This window comes from Panthera tigris, chromosome C1 (genome assembly GCF_018350195.1).
Source record: "Panthera tigris isolate Pti1 chromosome C1, P.tigris_Pti1_mat1.1, whole genome shotgun sequence".
Taxonomy (NCBI): Eukaryota; Metazoa; Chordata; class Mammalia; order Carnivora; family Felidae; genus Panthera; species Panthera tigris.
In genome coordinates, this window is record NC_056667.1 from 21,116,079 (window position 1) to 21,136,115 (window position 20,037).

Below are 20,037 nucleotides of genomic sequence, written 5' to 3' on the forward strand. Positions count from 1 at the left end.
TTGGAACCTCTGAGAGGACGAGTGTTTGGAGGGAGAGCTGAGAAATTCGCATCTTGAGCAACTCTCCCGGTGTCCCGCTGCAGAGGGCCGGATTTCATCTAACATAATGTGCATCTACTGGGTACATTCACTGGACACAGAACAGTGGACAAGACAGGACTGGTTCCTGCCCTTTGGGGATTTATTGTCTAGTGGGAGAGACCGATCAGGAAATCAGTACAACTAATTACTTAAATTATAAGTATGATCAGGACTTTAAAGGAGAACCAGGAGGTGCTACAGGAGCATTTACAAACAGGCAGCTGGGCTTTTTCTTCCGAGGAAATACGTTGGACCTTTGCAGAAACTAAAACACACCCAAGAAGAGCAGTTTCTTACCCACTGTACCTTCTTGGGAGCTGGGAGCTCCACGGAAGAGTTAGAAAACTCATCTGCACTCCTCCGTAATGGATGCCGTCTTGGGCAACCCACACTGCGGCCCTCATTTCATCCCGCCCCCCAACCCCATTGGGAGTGTAGGTAGCTGTGGGACCTCAGCAGAGTCTCTCTCTGGGAACTTCCCTGGACTGAAGGGAGCCACCTCTGGCTGTCGGTTATGCCCCCTCCAGCCATTCTAGTCTGCCTTCAACAACTAGCGGATGGGAGAGGTGGATACAAGGCCTGGCCACATGCCTCCATCGGCAATGGCCCTGAAGGACAGCCCACTTCTAGGGGTCCTTTTATGAGGCCAATGCTGCAGGCGTGCACAGCCCTGTCTCGCTGCCCTCTGCCCTATGGTTTTGGTCCCCAGTAAACCTCCTGTATGCAAATGTCTACCTCAGAGTCTGCTTATAGATGGTGAAAATAAAGAGCGGAGAGGAGAGACGATTTGCTCAAGGTCTCACAAACCTGAACCTTCAGATCCTCGTCATAGTTTGTCACCATGCTGTGTCAGTCCTACAACTTCCTGTCTTGACCTTTTCTTCCCGAGGTTGGAGGCAATAGCTGCAGTGTGAAAGGGCCAGACTCGATGTTCACTCCCATGGCTGGAGACCTTGGGCCAGTCACTTCCTGACTGGGGAGAAGGTTAAGTACTCTGTCTGAGTGTGCCATCTTCTCCCAAATCGGCCTGGGTGTGATGGCCCTGCTCCCAAGAAAAGCCATGGCCCTGTTGGTGCTAGCAACAGAGTTCCCTTCCCCTCAAGTCTGAATCACCTCTGACCTCCCTGCTGGTACCTGCTGGGGGTGGGGGGTGGGGCCTTGAGCTTCTGTCCCAGTTCTGGGTATCTAAACTCACTCTTCAGGGAGGAGCGCCTTTGTTCATGCCCACATTATCGAGCACTCACTCTGTTCCAGACGCTGCTGGATGCTGGCAGTACCTTCGTGAACAAGACAGGCGAAGTCCCGGCCCCCATGGGCCTCTAAGTCCGGTGGAAAAGACAAACATCACACAAAGACTTGTGACGAGTCCTGAGGGAATTAAAAACACAGGGAGCTATGAGAGAGCACGGCAGCGAATCCCCCACACTCGTGGCAGTTCCCAGAGAAGTAGCCTGGACCCGGCGGATTAGAAAGGACTGACCAAGGAGAGGAGGGGAGACGGGAGTGTGGCACAAAGATTTCTGGCAGAGGAAGCAGTCTGGGGGAAGACCTGGGAGAGTACAAAGAAGGCAGCCTCGTAGGGACAGAGGACGCAGGGAGGACATGAGGAAGGGCAAGGCTCAGAAGGAAGCCAGGGGCAGATCTGTCACAGCCTTACAGGGCACGTTAAAATTTTGGATTTTATCCTGTGGGCCATGGGAAGTCTTCAAAGGAGATTTTGTTGTGTACTACAAAATGGATGCTATGGACCGAATGTTTGTGTCCCCCCCTCAGATTCGTGTGTTGAAACCCTAACCCTCAACGTGATGATATTTGGAGATGGGGACTAGGGAGGTAATTAGGTCATGAGCCTGGGGCCTCCGTGATGGGATTAGTGCCCTAACAAGAGACAAGAGAGAGCTTGCTTCCCACCCCAGTCTGTGAGGGTATATGACCTGGCCAAGGGCTCTCATCAGGAACCAAATTGGCTGGTACTTTGATCTTTGGCTTCCCAGACTCTGGAAGCATGAGAAGTAAATTTGTGCTGTTCAAGCCACTCCGTCTAAGGTTGAGCAGTTGCGCTAAGACCATAGAATGTATTTATTAGAAGAAGGACTAGAGAAGGTAGTAGGATGTATTTCGGACCTTCCATGTGCCAGACACTCCACTAAGCACTTCACAGACATGAACTTCTTGCATCCTCACGACAGCCCTGTACAGTAGAGCCCATTATTAGCTCCATTTTAAGATGGGCATAACTGAACCTAGACTCAAAATTCCCCTCATCCGGAAAGATTTTTCTGGCTCCCCATCTCTACCCTGACACCACATCTTCCTTCTTTGATCTAATCTTAGTCCGTCTGTTTCTCCAAGGCATTTTTTTTTTTTTCCTGTCTGGTAGAATCATCTTTCGTGTGACCCCATTTGATTGCAAGCCCCACGGAGGCAGAAGTTTTTGTCTAGCGTGTTCACGGCTTTATCTCTGGAGCCCAGAGCGAGACCTTACAGGTAGTAGTGGCCGAATAAAGAAAATATTTGGAATAATAGGTCTCTATCCACCCGGAGACCTCATCTAGTGCAGGGTCTGGGGCTGCAGTGGTCCAGAAACAAACAGCCTCCCCCTGTTGTGGGGTCTGCTCTGGTTGCCTCTGCCTGGCTGGTTGTTACATCGCCAGCTCAGACACCCTGTGTCAGTCTGATGTTGGGGAAAGAGCTTGGACTTTGGAACCGGACAGATGAGGCGCACATCTGAGGGCACGTCCATCTGGAACAAAGCAGAGTGGTATAAATAAACAGAACCAAGTGCCTATATGAGATTTGATAACTTTAATTTCCTCGTCTGTGACATGGGAACATTACTGCAGAAAATTATTGGTATTGGGATCAAATGAGGAAATGTTGATAGAGTTGCCCCGTTTAGTCCCTTCAGCGGAAGACAGGGATTGGTTCCATGCCATTCGCTTAACTAACGGCTTCAGTTTCCTCATCTGTGAGAGGGGAGTTGCGAAACGCAAGATAATATAGAATTCCGGGCCTGGAATGCTCTTCTCCAGACTTGTCTGGGGCTAGCTCCTTCTAAACCTTCCGTTCTCACCTTTAATATCACCTCACCAGACTTCTGACCTGATTCCTGTTTCTAAACCTTGCCCCACCCCACCCCCATCTCTTTTCTCGTCAGCACCTTTCATAATATTCTTTGTCACCCGTCTCCCTGTTCACTGCTTTATCCCCACTGTCTACCAGAGTACCTGAGTAAGTGCTTGGTAAATACTGGTTAATTGCATTAAATATTTATTGGCCACTTGGTTGTCAGTCAAGGACTATTCAAGGCAACCCTAACCACAAACCCAGGAAATAGCAAGGGCAGGGATTTCACCCACTTGACAGCTGTGGAAGCTGAGGTCTAGCAATATTAATATTTCCCGGGAATTTCCCAAGTAAATTAGTGGAGTTCTAGACCCTCTGAGCAGTGCTCTTTCCACCCACCCCTCCACTGCTTTCCAGGAAAAGGAGCACTAGAGACCCAGGTTCTAGTTCAGGTTCTGTTTTAACTTGTGGCTGTAAGATTTAGGTAAACCACTTCCCTTCCTGAGCCTTAGTTTCCCCAACTCTAAATGGGAAGAATAATCCTTGCCCTGAACGGTGGTTAAGGTGAGAATCAGCTGAGATAATGGGTTGAAAGCATTTAATAAACCAAAAGCACTATATTAATAGTGCTTCCAAAATCACGGAAGATTTTGTTATATTAATATGCAGAATCAACATTGACTTCAAAGATGAATCACCGTGGGCTGGAGAAGGCAGGGTAGTTTCGTAGAAGCAGTGGCATTTCGGCTAGGCCTTAAAGAGAGGTAATATTTTGGAGAAGCAAAGCTCAGAGCCAAAGCCACAGACCAACCAAAGCAGGAACCTCCAGCCTCTCTGACTTTTACCGTCTTCCTCCTCTGGTAGATATTCTCCCTGAATATGCTCTTCCCTACCCTGATTTGTTTTTCCTTTCAAATAAAACTTATGGAAGTACAATTTGCATACAACGAAATGCACATTTTTTAATAAAATGTTTTATTTTATTTTATTTTTAATTTTTTTGTAATGTGTACTTACTTTTTGAGAGAGAGAAAGACAGAGGTGTGAGCGGGGGAGGGGCAGAGAGAGGGAGACACAGAATCCAAAGCAGGCTCCAGGCTCTGAGCTGTCAGCACAGAGCCCCACGCCGGGCTTGAACTCACTGTGAGATCATGACCTGAGCTGAAGCCAGACCCCCAACCGACTGAGCCACCCAGGCGACCAAATAAAAGTTTTTAAATATTTATTCTTGAGAGAGAGAGAAAGGCAGAGCACGAGCAGTGGGAGGGGGCAGAGTGAGAGGTAGGCACAGAATCTAAAGCAGGCTCCAGTCACAGAGCCCTATGTGGGGCTCGAACTCACAAGCCGAGAGATCATGACCTGAGCCAGACTCAGAGGTTTAACCAGCTGAGTCACCCAGGCATCCCTAAAATGCACATGTTTCAAATGCATACAGTTCTGTGAGTTTTGACACAAGCACACACCTATGCAACCATCGCCCAGATCAGATTCCTGTGTGGCCCTTTGCAGCAAATCCCCAACTCCCTTTCTTGTGTCCCCCAGACAACCACTCTCCACTTTCTGTCACTACAGAGTAGCTTTCTTAATCACTCATGTCTTCATTAGCAATTCACAAAGTTCTGCATTCAAACATTAAAACAAAAACATAAGTGGAACAAAATGTATTACTTCACTAGGCTTAAGAGAGTATTTTCCTTCGGGGCATTTGCCAACAGTCGTTAGATAAATTGACGACAGCTAATTGGTGACAAGAATTAATAATAATCATAATTTGCCCATTTAGAGAAAAGAGTTTGTTGATAAAAACTCTACCTACAGGAACGCGTGGGTGGTTCGGTAGGTTAAGCATTGGACTTCAGCTAGGGTCATGATCTCATGGTTTGTGAGTTCGAGCCCCGCATTGGGCTCTGTGCTGACAGCTCGGAGCCCGGAGCCTGCTTCGGATTCTGTGTGTGTGTCTCTCTCTCTGCCCCTCTCTCACTTATGCTCTGTCTCTCTCTCTCTCAAAGTAAATAAGCATTAAAAAAAATTTTTTAAATAAATAAACATTTTAAAAATCCAAACCAAACAAAGCAAAAAAATCAATTCTACCTACAAAATTACAAGAGAACATGGATAACCTGATGGCTTCTGGAGAGATGATGACTTATATATAAAGCAGTGTTTTTACTTTAAATATTTCTAAAGAGAAAGCATTTTAAAAGAAAGCATTAGAGATAAATAGTCATTATCCATTTTATTCTACACACTTCCTTTAATTTGATGATACACAAGAATGATTCTGAAATTCCAAACAGACGTCGACTTAAGGAAGAAGTGAGGAAAATTAGGGGCGCCTGGGTGGTTCAGTTGGTTGAGTGTGACTTTGGCTCAGGCCACGAGCTCATGTTTTATGAGTTTGGTTTGCGAGTTCGAGCCCCACATTGGGCTCTCTGCTGTCAGTGCAGAGCCTGCTAAGGATCCTCTGTCCCGATCTCTCTCTGCTCCCCCCCTTTCTCTCCTCTCTCTCTCTCAAAAATAATAAAACATTAAAAAAAAAAAAGAAATGAGGAAAAATGATAAGGTTCTCGTTTGGGGTCTCTTGTTGAATAAGAACATAATCATTATATCAAACAAAGAAATAGTAGATAAGCAGAAGTGTTTCCTCTAAATTTAGGATAGTTAATGTTAAACGTTAATACCTGGGCCATGTTATTGGGCTAAATTATAGCAACTCTTTTTTTTTTTTTAACACTTTTTAAGACAAAAAAAATCAACAAATTATATGAAAAAGAAAACTACATTGTCTTCTCATTGTTCTGATTATATCAAACAAGTTTTAAGTCATCTCCCAAAACATAGCCTTGTATATGTCCAGACTCTCTTCAACGGATTTATCTTGGCATTCCTTTTAGCTTTGCATTCAAGTACAGATTAGTTTAGCTTGTTCTATAATTTCACACAAGTGGAATTACACAGTATGTGCTTTTTATGTACGATTTATTTGGCTCAGCATAATGTCTTTAAAGTCCATTCATAAGTTTTTTATAACAGTAAGTCGTTCCTTCATTTAAAAATTTTAACTTAACTTTAATTTTTTTAATGTTCATTTTTGAGAGAGAGAGACAGGGAATGAACGGGGGAGGGGCAGAGAGAGAGGGAGACACAGAATCGGAAGCAGGCTCCAGGCTCTGAGCTGTCAGCACAGAGCCCGATGGGGGTCCTGAACTCACTAACCGTGAGATCATGACCTGAGTCGAAGTCAGATGCTTAATCGACTGAGCCACCCAGGCACCTCATTTTAAAAATTTTATTTTAGAGAGAGAGTGAGTGTGTGTGTGTGTGTGTGTGTGTGTGTGTGTGCAAGTGTATGTGCACGGGGGAGGGGCAGAAGGAGAGGAGAGAGAGAACCTCAAGCATGCTCCACACCCAGCCCTGAGTCTGACGTGGGGCTTTATCTCACCACCATGAGATCATGACCTGAACCGAAATCAAGAGTCTCACGCTAAACTGAGCCACCCAGGCGCCCCTAGGTCATTCCTTTTTAGAGCTGAGTGCTATTTCACCGTATGAACATGCCACATTCCTCTTCACCAGTTAGTGAATATTTGGCTTGTGCCAATTATTTGAATTAAGCTGCTATGAATACTCAGTCGTAAGCCTTTTTGTGGCATATATTTGTTTCTCTTGGATAAATCCCTAGAAGTGGAATTGTTGTGTTGTATGGTAAATGTATGTTTAACGTCACAAAAAAATGCCAGACTGTTTTCTAAAGTGGTTCTACCATTTTACACTCTCGCCACAATGTTCAAGAGTACCAGCTGTTCCACATCCTCTTCAACACTAGGTATAGTCAGTCTCTTTTTTATTTTAGCCATTTTGATAGGTTTATCATAGCAACAGGATGGTTACAGTGAGTCTTATTGAGGTGTAATTTGCATACAATAAAATTTGCCTTTGTTAAGTGTATGACTCATTGAGTTTTGACCATGTGTGCAGTCATGTAACCATCACTGTCATGATATAAAATATTTAAAAAATTTTTTTAAATGTTTATTTATTTTGAGAGAGAGCACATGCCCAAGCAGGGGAGGGGCAGACAGAGAGAGAGAGAGAGAGACAGAGAGAGAATCCCAAGCAGGTTCAGTGCTGTCAGTGCAGAGCTCAATCTCACACACCATGAGATCATGACCTGAGCCGACGCTTAACCAACTGAGTCCCCCAGGCTTCCCATTTAATTTTTTTTTTAATGTTTGATGATATAACATATTTTATATTCAAAATTTCAGACCCCTTTAACATCAGTTCCTTCCCCTCAACCCCCTCCCCTAGCAATCACTGCTCTGTTTTGTCACTATAGTTTCGACTTTTCTAGAATTTTCTATAAATAGAAGTATTCATTGTGTAATCTTTTGTGGTTGGCTTCTTTCAGTTAGCATATTGCTTTTGATGTTCATCATGTTTTTGTGTGTTTTCATCATGTTGTATGGGTAGTTCATTCCTTTTTATTGCCAAGTAGAATACTATTGTACAGCTATATCCTAATTTGTTTGTTCCTTCACCAGTTGATGGACGTAGGAGTTGTTTGCAATTTGGGCTACTATAAATAAAGCTGTTACAGGTTTTCATTTCTCTTGGGTGAAAACATGGGGGTGAAATTGTTAGGACATGTGCCAAGTGCATATTTAATTTTATAAGAAATTGCTGAATCATTTTCCAAAATAGCTGTTTCATTTTGTAGCAACACATAAGAGTGCCCATGGCCCAGCCTCCTTGTCAGCCCTTGGTATTGTCAGCGCTTTGTAACTTCAGCCATTCTCACGGGTATGTAATAGTAGCTCATAATTTTTATTTTTATTTTAAGTTTTAGTTATCTAAGTACTCTCGGCACCCAGTGTGGGACTCAAACTCAAGACCACAAGATCAAGAGTCCCATGTTCTTCCAACTGAGCCAGCTAGGCAGCCCAGTAGCTCATAACTTTTAATTCGTATTTCTGTGATGACTAATGACATTGAGCATCTTTTCATGTACTTATTGGTTATATGTAGATCTTGCATATCTGTCTAATGTCTTTTTAATAAACCTTTGCTGATTTTGTTTATTGAGTTGTTTTCTTTTCTTATTATTAAGTAAATACACGTTCTTTATATATTCTAGATATTCTGGATTTATATTTTGTCAGGTATACGAACTGTAAATATTTTTTCCCATGTTGTGGCTTGCCTTTTAATTCTCTAGAAGGGGAGAAGATTGTAATTTTGATGAAGTGCAATATATCAATTATTTTTCCTTTATAGTTCAGACCTTTTGTGCTTCATCTAGGAATCTTTGCCTAACCCAAGGTGACACTGATATTCTCCTATGGTTTTTTCATCCAGAAATTTTGTCTTTAACCTTTAGATCTATGATTCATTTCATGTTCATTTTTGTGTATGCTATGAGGTTACTGTAAAGGTTCATTTTCTCCCCTCAAATATCATTATTCCAGCACTACTTGTTAAAGCCTATCTTTTCTCCATTTAATTTTTTTTCTTTCTTTTTTTTTTTTTTTTTTTTTTACCTCTGTTGAAAATCAATTGAGGGATGCCGGGGTGGCTCAGTCAGTTAAGTGTCCCACTTCGGCTCAGGTCATGAGCTTGAGGTCCCTGAGGTGGAGCCCCGTATTGGACTCTGTGCTGACAGCTCAGAGCATGGATCCTGCTTTGGATTCTGCATCTCTGTCTCTCTCTGATCCTCCCCTGCTTACGCTCTCTCTGTCTGTCAAAAATAAATAAACATTAAAAAAAATCAATTGAGGGGCGCCTGGGTGGCTCACTCCGCTAAGCGTCCGACTTTGGCTCAGGTCATGATCTCGTGGTTCGTGGGTTCAAGCCCCACGTCAGCTCTGTGCTGACAGCTCGAAGCCTGGAGCCTGCTTCAAATTCTGTGCCTCCCTCTCTCTGTGCCCCGCCCCTGCTCTTGCTCAGTCTGTCTCTATCTCTCAAGAATAAATAAACATTAAAAAATTTTTAAAAATCAATTGACTAAACATATGTGAGTCTATTTCTGATTTTTTTCAATTTGTTCCATTGATTTATATGTCTACCCTGGCCCTGGTATTTAAATTTTTTAATGTATCATTCACTGTTTTATTACATGTATTTCCTGTAAGTAAACTCTATTTCTTTGTGGAAACAGACAAGAAAAAAAAAAAGATGTTTTCTGTTCATTATAGAAAAATCAGAAAATACAGATAAATAGGGACTCCTGGGTGGCTCATTCGGTTAAGTGTCCAGCTCTTGATTTCAGCTCAGGTCATGTTCTCACGGTTTGTGGGTTTGAGCCCCATGTCAGGTTCTGTGCTGGCAGTGTGGAGCCTGCATTGGAATTCTTTCTCTCTCTCCCTCTCACTCTGACCCTCCCCTTCTCGCATGCTTTCTCTCTCTCCCAAAATAAATAAATAAAAAACATTTAAAAAAGAAAGAAAATACAGATAAGCAGAAATAGTAAAATGAAAGTTGCTAATAATCCATGCCTGGAGAGTATTACTGTTATTTTTTTTTTTTTTGTAGAATTTATCTTCTAGATCTTCCTCCTGTGCTTAAATATGCTAACAAAATGGCAGTATATTAAACAGTCTGTTTTACAATCTGTTTTCCCCTCCACAGTATACTCCATAGTGGTTCTCACCCTGGAATGATTTGCCCCACAGGACATTTGGCAAATTCTGGAGACATTTTTTGGCTGTCACAAACGGGTGGGTGCTACCAGCATCCAGTGGGTAGAGGCCAGGGGCGCTGCTAACCATCCTACAGTGCACAAAACAGTCTCTTACAACAATTTTCCAGCCAAGCTGTTAATAGCCCTGAGGTTGAAAAATCCTGAATTAAATAATGCACATGACATGTTCAATACAACACTTGGCACATATCAACTGCTTGGTAAATGAACAACAAATAACTTGGGGCGAAAAATGTTCCCGGGAGCAGGAATAGAAGTTCAGTGGATCCGGATCCCCACTGTCCTTTTCCCAAATATCTAGCCATAAGGCTGTTGTGAGGTGAGTGGTTTTACCACCAGAAATTCACAAAGGGTGAACAATATGTTCAAGACAGGAGACCTGCAGCCTTGGACCTTGGACTCCTCTGTGTAGGGAGGACGGGCAAACTCACACATTCACCTCCCCCACCAGGCTGCGTCTCCCTAGGCTGGAGTCCCAGCTGTTGTCTGGGTTAGTGCAAACAAAGACCTTTGGGCTGTCCCAGATCCAGGATTTACAACCCATGGGCTCCTCCCAGTTTACAGAAGTGCTGGGAAAACACATTCTAGGTCAGCAGGAATTAAGTGCACCCCCCCCCACCCCGAGGTGGGGGGGGTGTCACGTGGTCTGATGGCACAGGCAGGATGAACTGGAAAGGGACAAACCACAGTCCAGGGGAAAGTGCAGCCAAGGGAATTTGATTCAGTTCAACAGAGTCAAACATTTAGCAACATTCATTGTACTTCTATGTGTGCTAGGCGCTGTCCTTCTCCTATGTGGGAGGTCATTTGGAATAGTGCCAGGCACTGTCCCTCTCCTATGTGGGAGGCCACTAGGAATAGTAGTTAGGAGCATAGTCTATTTAGAAAAGGATGTTTGATCCCCAGGTGTGCCAGCACTAAGTATTTGCCCTTTATAAGGCATCCCATGACTCCGATACACATAGTATATGCTCACTAAATTATTTATGTGTGTATGTCAGTCCTCACAAAAACACTGTGAGGCAAGGGCTATTATTATCCCATTTTATAAAAGAATAAACCAAGGACCAAAGAGGCTTTGCCCAGTGTCCCAGGACTAATTAAATGGCAGGGGAACATTTTTTTTTTAATTTTTTTTTTAACATTTAGTTATTTTTTGAGACAGAGAGAGAGCATGAACAGGGGAGGGTCAGAGAAAGAGGGAGACACAGAATCTGAAACAGGCTCCAGGCTCTGAGCTGTCAGCACAGAGCCCGATGCAGGGCTCGAACTCACGGACTGTGAGATCATGACTTGAGCCGAAGTCAGACGCTTAACCGACTGAGCCACCCAGGCGCCCCGGCAGGGGAACATTTTTTTTTTTTTTTTTGGCAGGGGAACATTTTTTTTTTTTTTTAATTTTTTTTTTCAACGTTTTTTATTTATTTTTGGGACAGAGAGAGACAGAGCATGAACGGGGGAGGGGCAGAGAGAGAGGGAGACACAGAATCGGAAACAGGCTCCAGGCTCCGAGCCATCAGCCCAGAGCCTGACGCGGGGCTCGAACTCACGGACCGCGAGATCGTGACCTGGCTGAAGTCGGACGCTTAACCGACTGCGCCACCCAGGGCCCCTGGCAGGGGAACATTTTAACAGACTTTTGGGAAATAAAAAGATGAGTAAGATGTGGCCCTTGTTTTCAACAAACTTAGAGTCTCAGAGGGGAGGTGAAGATGGTACAAGTCTCATTCCAAGTAAAGAGACAATGAAAGAGGTGCTAATAAAGAACGTTTCGGTGGGGTAGGGCAGATCGAAAGTTGGTTCCAGGTGGGGGCAAACAAGAAGGCTTCATGGAGGAAATAAGTGGTAGTTAAACTGGTGGTCTTTGAAGATGGGTAGGCTTGGAAGGAGACAGACTCTTCCTTCAGAGTACGGTCCTTAGAAGGGTGACCACTGGGTTGGGCCATAGGATGTGTGCCTATGGGGGCAGGGACAGATGATCTGGTTGAGAAAGTTAATAAATTAAGGCAAGGCTGGTGGAAATGGCAGGGGTAATGTTCCAAATAGCTGAAAACCAGAAGGGCATAGGTAGCCACTGATCAGAATGGATACTGAGTTTTAAATTTTTTTTTTAACGTTTATTTATTTTTGAGACAGAGAGAGACAGAGCATGAACTGGGGAGGGGCAGAGAGAGAGGGAGACACAGAGTCAGAAACAGGCTCCAGGCTCTGAGCCATCAGCCCAGAGCCTGACGCGGGGCTCAAACTCACGGACCGCGAGATCGTGACCTGAGCCGAAGTCGGACGCTTAACCGACTGAGCCACCCAGGGCCCCCGGATACTGAGTTTTAAACAGCCCCCATGGCCATGCAGGTAGGGACAAACGGAATACCATGCTGAATATCCTAGAAAGGATGTCACCATTTACTTACCCAGACTCCTTTATATCTTTTGGTAACAGTATGCTCCTGTTTTGCTCTGGAGATCCGCTTACCCTACTCTCATTCTATATAGTTCTGGTTGACCTGACCTCACCTTTATACCTCCAGATGTGGGTACAGGATCGAGTCTGGTCTAGCCAATTAGAACGCAACGGTGACTGGTACAAGGATGGACGTGTAACTGAAGTTGGGTCAATGAAGATTCTCCCCACCACCTGTGTTGGAACTCTTGAGGGAAAAAGAAGCTCTGTTTCACCAAGGAAACTAGGAGAAAGGAAAATCAAATTTATAGACTGAAGAGAGAGTGAGACAGAGAGACAGTGAGTTAGAGAGAGAGAGAGAGAGAGACTAATACTTTATGATTGATTGTTTTTAAATCTCTGGGTCCAGATATGCCTGAAGTTTTCACCCATCCTCTTTAGTTACATGAAATTGGCTTTTTTGTCACTTGCAACCAGAAGATTTCTGACTGATACAATTATGCAGGGTCTCAAATGTCATTGTAAGGAGTTCTCCATAGGCTCTAGAGACATGAAAAGGAGGCAAACAGCCAGGGAGAAGGGAAAGGAAGAAGTTTTGACAATTACAGAAGCAAGCTCCCTAGGGGGTGAAGAAGATTAAAGCAAGAGTGTGGGAAGGCAGAGGGAGTGCCTCCTGGAGAGAGGGGGAGAGGGCTCCTGACTTTTTGAGTTAAAGAGACAGAAGATTCAAGAAACTGGTCTCTGCCATCATCCATCTCCTTCTCTCGGAACCAACACTTAAATTCTTCTATAAGTCTGATGTTAAGTGTGCCAAGACAGGGGCGTCTGGGTGGCTGAGTCAAACATCCGACTTCAGCTCAGGTCATGATCTCGCAGTCCGTGAGGTCAAGCCCCATGTCAGGCTCTGTGCTGACACCTCAGAACCTGGAGCCTGCTTCAGATTCTGTGTCTCCCTTTCTCTGCCCTTCCCCTGCTCATGCTCTGTCTCTCTGTCTCTCTGTCTCTCTCTCTTTCAAAAATAAACATTAAAAAAAATTTAAGTGTGCCAAGACAAACTTAGAACGGCTTCTGTAAGTTACAAAATTTAAAGCACTCACAAATGTCATTCAGCCATTAAAATCATGTTACAAATGAATATGTATTGTTATAGAAGACATATCTAGTAATATGTCAAATAATAAAGTCAAGTTACAAAATTATATATATATATATATATATATATATGGATATATATATATATGGATATAGATATATATATATATATAGTATAATCTTTTTTTGTTTGTTTAAAAATATATTCATATGTTTCTAAGGAACAGGCCTGAAAAACATTACAGCAGAATATGGTTACCTACCCCAAACCTCCTTTGTTTTTCTTCTTTGTACATTGAACCTCAAGTTTGTTCAGGTGTCCATATCCAGGGCTTAGCTGAAGACTTAACTCTTAAGTCCAACATAGAAATGCCAGTAATTGTTTTCAGGGCAGCCAAAACAGAATTATTATTCTGGCCAATGAGACAGAAAGGAGAGTCTGCTTGAGGGCTTCCAGGAAAGGTTTCTTACTAGTTAAAAAAAAAAAAAAAAAACTTATGGAGAAGAATGTGGACATTGGAATCCTCATACAGTGCTAGTGGGAATATAAAATGGTGCGGCCACTTTGGAAAACAATATGGCAGTTCCTAGAAAAAGTAAAATACAGAGTCACCATACGGCCCAGCAATTCTACTCTCAGGTATACACCTAAGAGAAGTGAAAACATCTGTCTACACAAAAACTTATCCACAAACGTTTGTGTAATTGATGTAATTTCATAATGTGTAATGACTAAAAAGTGGGAGCAACCCAAACGTCCATCAACTGATGAATGGATAAAGAAAATCCATGTAATGGAAGATTGTTCATTGTTAGAAAGGGATGAAGAACTGATACATTTTACAACATGAATCAATCTTGAAGACATTATACTAAGTGAAATAAGTCAGTCACAGAAGACCACGTATTGTGTGATTCCATTTACACGAAACATCCAGAACAAATCTATGGGGACAGAAAATAGATTCGTTGTTGCTTAGAGTTGAGGGTGGCAAATATGTTGGGGGAAATGGAGAGCAAAGGCTAACGGTTACTAAATTTCTTCCTGAGGTGAAAAAATGTTCTAAATTGATTGTGGTGATGATTACACAAATCTGTGGGTGTCTTTCAAGTCGTTGAGTTGTATGTTTTACATGGGTGAATTGTATCCTATGTGAAATATATCTCAATAAAGCTTTTTATTGAGCTATCTTAAAAAGAGAGAGAGCTACTTACAGGAATAGGTATCCTTTATTCCACTGCAATCTAAGGGAGCTGGATGTTACATCTGCATGCGGTACTTGGAACTGTGGCAACCATCTTTCAAGTATGGAAGAGAGGGGAATGCTAACAAACTGAGAGTGGAAAAACAGAGCTAGAAAGAAATTTGGTCCTTGATGAAATCTTTGAGGTACTGAAATACACAATTCTAGAGCCATTCTACCTCAGGACTTAATAATACCAGAAGTCCTCTTAATTTCTGTCTCTTTTTCAAAAAATATATTTCTCTTTTGGGGGGAGAGCACAAGTGGGAGAGGAGCAGAGAGAGGAGGACAGAGGATCTGAAGTGGACTCTGTGCTGACACACTTGAGAACAGCGAGCCGGATGTGGGGATCGAACTCAGGAACCACAAGATCATGACCTGAGCCGAAGTTGGACGCTCAACCACCTGAGCCACCCAGGTGCCCTCTTCTTAATTTCGCTTAAATCTGAGAGCTTTTTGTTTTTTAAATAGCTTATTGAGATGAAATTCACATAACATAAAATCAACCACTCTAAATGCCATAGTTCAGGGGCATTTAGTACATTCACAATGTTGTGCAAACATTCCTCTAATTCCAAAATATTTCCTAGTCACTTCAGGGTAAAACCCCTTCCTCATTAAGTAGTTTCTCCCGTCTCCTCTTGCCCTAGCCCCTTGGAACCATCAATCTGCATTCTGAGTGTTTCATATAAATGGAATCATACAATATATGGCCTTTTTAATGTTTATTTACTATTGAGAGACAGAGAGACACAGAGCGTGAGCAGGAGAGGGGTAGAGAGACGGGGAGACACAGAATCTGAAGTAGGCTCCAGGCTCTGAGCTGTCAGCACAGAGCCTGACGCGAAGCTCGAACTCATGAACTGTGAGATCATGACCTGAGCCGAAGTCAGTCGCCTAAGCAACTGAGCCAACCATGTGCCCCATTGTGTGTGGCTTCTTTCACTTAGCATAATGTGTTTTGAGGTTCATCTATGTTGTAGCATGTATCAGTACTTCATGCATTTTTATGACTGAATAAAATGTTATTGGGGCGCCTGGGTGGCTCAGTCGGTTGAGTGTCTGACTTCAGCTCAGATCATGATCTCACACTCCATGGGTTTGAGCCCCGCGTCGGGCTCTGTGCTGTCAGCTCAGAGCCTGGAGCCTGCTTCAGATTCTGTGTCTCCCTCTCTCTCTGCCCCTCCCCTGCTCATGCTCTGTCTCTCTCTGTCTCAAAAATAAATTAATAAAAACATTTAAAAAATGTTATTATATGTATATACCACAATTTGTTTGTTCAGTCATCCATTGATGAGCATTTGAACTGTTTCTACCTGTTGGCTGTTGTGACTAGTGCTGCTATGGACAGGTGTGCACGTGTACTTGTTTAAGTGCTTGTTTTCAATTATTTTGGGTATATAGCTAGCAGTGGAATTTCAGGGGCATAGGGTATTTCTATGTTTAACTTTTTGGGGAACTGCCAAATTGTTTTCCTCAGAGGGTAAACCATATTGTAGTCCCACTGGCAACGTATGAGGGTTTCCAACTTCTCTACATCCTCACCAACACTTGTTTTCCTTTTTTTTTTTTTAATGCTTACTAACTTATTTTAAGAGAGAGAGAGCATGAGCCTGAGTGGGAGAGGGATAGAGAGAGAGGGAGAGAGAAAGAGGGAGAGGGAGAGAATCCCAAGCAGGCTCCATGCTGTCAGTGTAGAACCCAATGTGGGGTTTGATCCCACGACACTTGAAGGGGTACCTCCTTGTGGTTGTTTTTTTTATTTCACTTGCAGCTAAAGATATTGAAATTGATGCAAGTGTTAATGGTGGTAGAATTAACGGTTATGTCAAGTATTTTCTTCATTTTGATTACCTATATTTTCTAAATTTTCTGTAATCATACTAATATTTATGAAGTCCTTACAATGTACCAGGCACTGAACGTAGACATTTATATGCATAATATCATTTGTTTCTCATAACAAATCTATAAGTCAAGTAAAAGCTGAGTCAGACAGGAAACATAATCTATCCTAGGACACGGAGCTAATAAAAAATGGTGGAGGCATAATTTGAACACAGGGCCCAGGATTTTAAAAAAAAATTTTTTTTTACATTTATTTATTTTTGATAGAGAGAGACAGAGCACAAGTGGGGGAGGGGCAGAGAGAGAAGGAGACACAGAATCCAAAGCAGGCTCCAGGCTCTGAGCTGTCAGCACACAGCCCAACGTGGGGCTCGAACTCACAAACTGTGAGATCATGACCTCAGCCGAAGTCGGAAGCTTAACTGACTGAGCCACCCAGGCGCCCCAACTCAGTTTTCTTATCTTAAAACGGAGCTATAGAATATCTACATTATTGGGTTGAGGGGGTTAATGCACGTAAAATGCTTTAAAATAGTGCCTGACAGGGAGCCTGGGCGGCTCAGTCAGTTGAGCGTCTGACTCTTGGTTTCAGCTCAAGTCATGATCTCATAGTTCGTGGGATCAAGCCCACATCAGGCTCTATGCTGAGCATGGAGACTGTTTGAAGTTCTCTCTCTCTCTCTCTCTCTCTCTCTCTCCATCTACCCCTCTCCCCTCTCGAAAACAAAAACAAAAACAAATAAATAATAATAATAATAATAATAATAAAATAGTGCCTGACATATAGCAAATGCTAAGTTTAGTTGTTATTACATTGTTATTATTCCAGAATTAAATAAGAAGGCCCTTAAACAACAGCAGTGTCTGGTAAGTATTCACTAAATGTTAGCTCTTAGTGTTATTTTTAACAACTTTATTGAGATACAGCTTACATACATAAATAACGTTACATAATTTGGTATAGTCACAGAGTTGTGCGATCATCACCATGATCAATTTTAGAACATTTTCATCACCCCCACAAGAAACCCTATACCTCTTAGGCATCACCCCCCAATCCTGACGTCCCCCAACGCTAGGCAACCACTGATACATTTTCTGTCCCTCTAGATTTGTGTATTTTGTTCATTTTATATAAATGGAACCGCACAATAAGAAGTCCTTTTGTGACTGGCTTCTTTCATGTAGCATAATGTAGCATTATTTATTTTTGTTTTATTTATTTATTTATTTATTTATTTTCTTGAGTTTATTTATTTATTTTGAGAGAGAGAGGCAGAGAGAAAATCCCAAGTAGGCTCTGTGTTATCAGTGCAGAGCCTGACATAGGGTTCAAACTCACAAACCCGTGAGATCATGACCTGAGCTGAAACCAAGCATCCTCTAGCTTAACCCACCGAGCCACCAGGTGCCCCTCTTCTCCTTCCTTCTTATAAAGATTCCTGTGCTGGGGCACCTGGGTGTTTCAGTCCGTTAAGCATCTGACTTTGGCTCAGGTCATGATCTCGTGGTTTGTGAGTTTCAGCCCAGCATCGGGCTCTGTGCTGACAGCTTAGAGCCTGGAGCCTGCTTCAGATTCTGTGTCTCTGTCTCTCTCTCTGCCCCTCCCCCGCTCATTCGCGCTTCAAGATTCCTGTGCTTACATTTAGGGCACACCCAGATAATCTTAACATCCTTAATTTAATCACTTCTACAAGCGCTTTTGCCATATAAGGTAACATTGACCAGTTCCAGATTAGGATCTGAATATTTTGGGGAACCAATTTTCAGTCTACCAGACTCCTTGATTCTAATATTAGGAAATAAATCCAGTAACCAATCGAATAGCAATGAAAAAACCTGGCTTGGAGTATATCTGGTTGCTTTCTTACCACTTCTGCCTGAGTGCCTCTTCAATATAAATCCTTTCAGTTCAGAAGGGAAAATTTTGGTTTGGAGTAGAGGAAGAGGAAGACCTTGGCACAGGATCCTAATAACAATTTATGGAGAATTTCCTATGTTTCAAGAAATTTACATCTTTTATTTCTAAAAGATAATTTTGAAAAAATGGGCATTTTATAGAATAAGGAAATTGAAATCCACCAAGAGTAAACCACCTGTCCAAGCTCACAAGGACAATAAACAGCACAGCTAGGATCTGAACTCAGGTCTGCCTAACGGGGACACCAAAAGCCCAGGACCTGGCTATCAATTTCAAACTGCCTCTTGAGAAATAGGAGCTCCCCAGCCTCTAATACATTTCCCTCTTCCTGACATTGACCCTGGTTGGTTATTAGGTCAGAATAACAACAAGAAGATGCTGTATACAACTCAGGCACCCCAGTTCAATCATCTGTGACGCCTCAGGGGCTAGAGTTCACAGTCTGTGCTTGGCACCCCCTGTCAGGGCTTTGACAGGCAATGTGTTTGTTAGACAGGATGTCCTTTCGAGGCTCAACCAAACAGCCCTAGCCCGTCTGAGCTGACCAGCAGAACAGGCCCCCAGGCTGAGTCACCGCCCAGATGTTTCACAACCTGTTTGTGCATTGAAGCAGCAGGAACAAGGAAGGTCACTCTGGGTGGCTAGTGTCTTCTTTAGCTCCTGGACAGAAAGGTGGCTCCCAGTACCATGTATAAGGAGATCTTGGCTCACCCTATGCCCGACCAATATTCAGCCAGAGGTTTCTTCGATTCTTCTAGGCTCTCTCTTTGACCAGAGAGAACCAAGGGAAGTTTCAACAAGCCTCAGTTCCTCATCTGTAAAATGGGAAATGTATGCATTTTTTTTAAAGATTTCATTTTTTATGTAATCTCTACACCCAATGTGAAGCTTAAACTCAAGAGTTGCACACTCCTCCAACTGAGCCAGCCAGGAGCCCCGAAAATGTATAAATATTTAAATTATTGTACATTCAACATGCACCATATAATTTAATATTTACAGCAAACCAGTGAAGTAGATGCTATTATTTCATTTCACAAATGCAGATGCTGAACATTAGAGATGTTCTATCACAGAGCTAGCTAGTGAAAGGTCAAGAACTGACCAAAAAAAAAAAAAAAAAACTGACCACAAGTCTGTACAACTAAAGAGCTTGGGTTCAGAAGGAAAGAGCAAGAGGAAAGTCTAGCCAGTTTTTGGGCTTCCCATTCTATGCTGAGTCATTTAGGCAAGTCCCTTCTGCTCCTTGGACCTTGATTTCCCCATGTGCTCTATCAGGTTGGGGGGAGGGAGCTGAACTGGGCCTGAAAGCTCACTTTCAAGTCTATGGGCCTAAGGTTTCACGTGAGAAGTACTAAGTCACCCCTTTGGTATGGTCTCCATTTCCTGCACAGCCCATTTTTGCCTCTTTTGGGGGAAGAATAGACAACAGTGATGAATTCTTCTAACCTGGAGATCTCTCAGAAAGTCTCAGCTCTTGCTTACAGTTTTTTCATGACTTCCATTGAGCCATGTCCATATCCGTAGAACTGGGACGGCCACTATACCAGCAACCCAGTCACCGCACATACCACCCTGCGAGATGTGTCATGTACATTTCCTTTTATCTTCATAATGGCTGGAGGAGACGATGTCACTGCTTGAGGCCACCCAGCTCACAAAGGTGGAGTTGGCATCTCAGCCT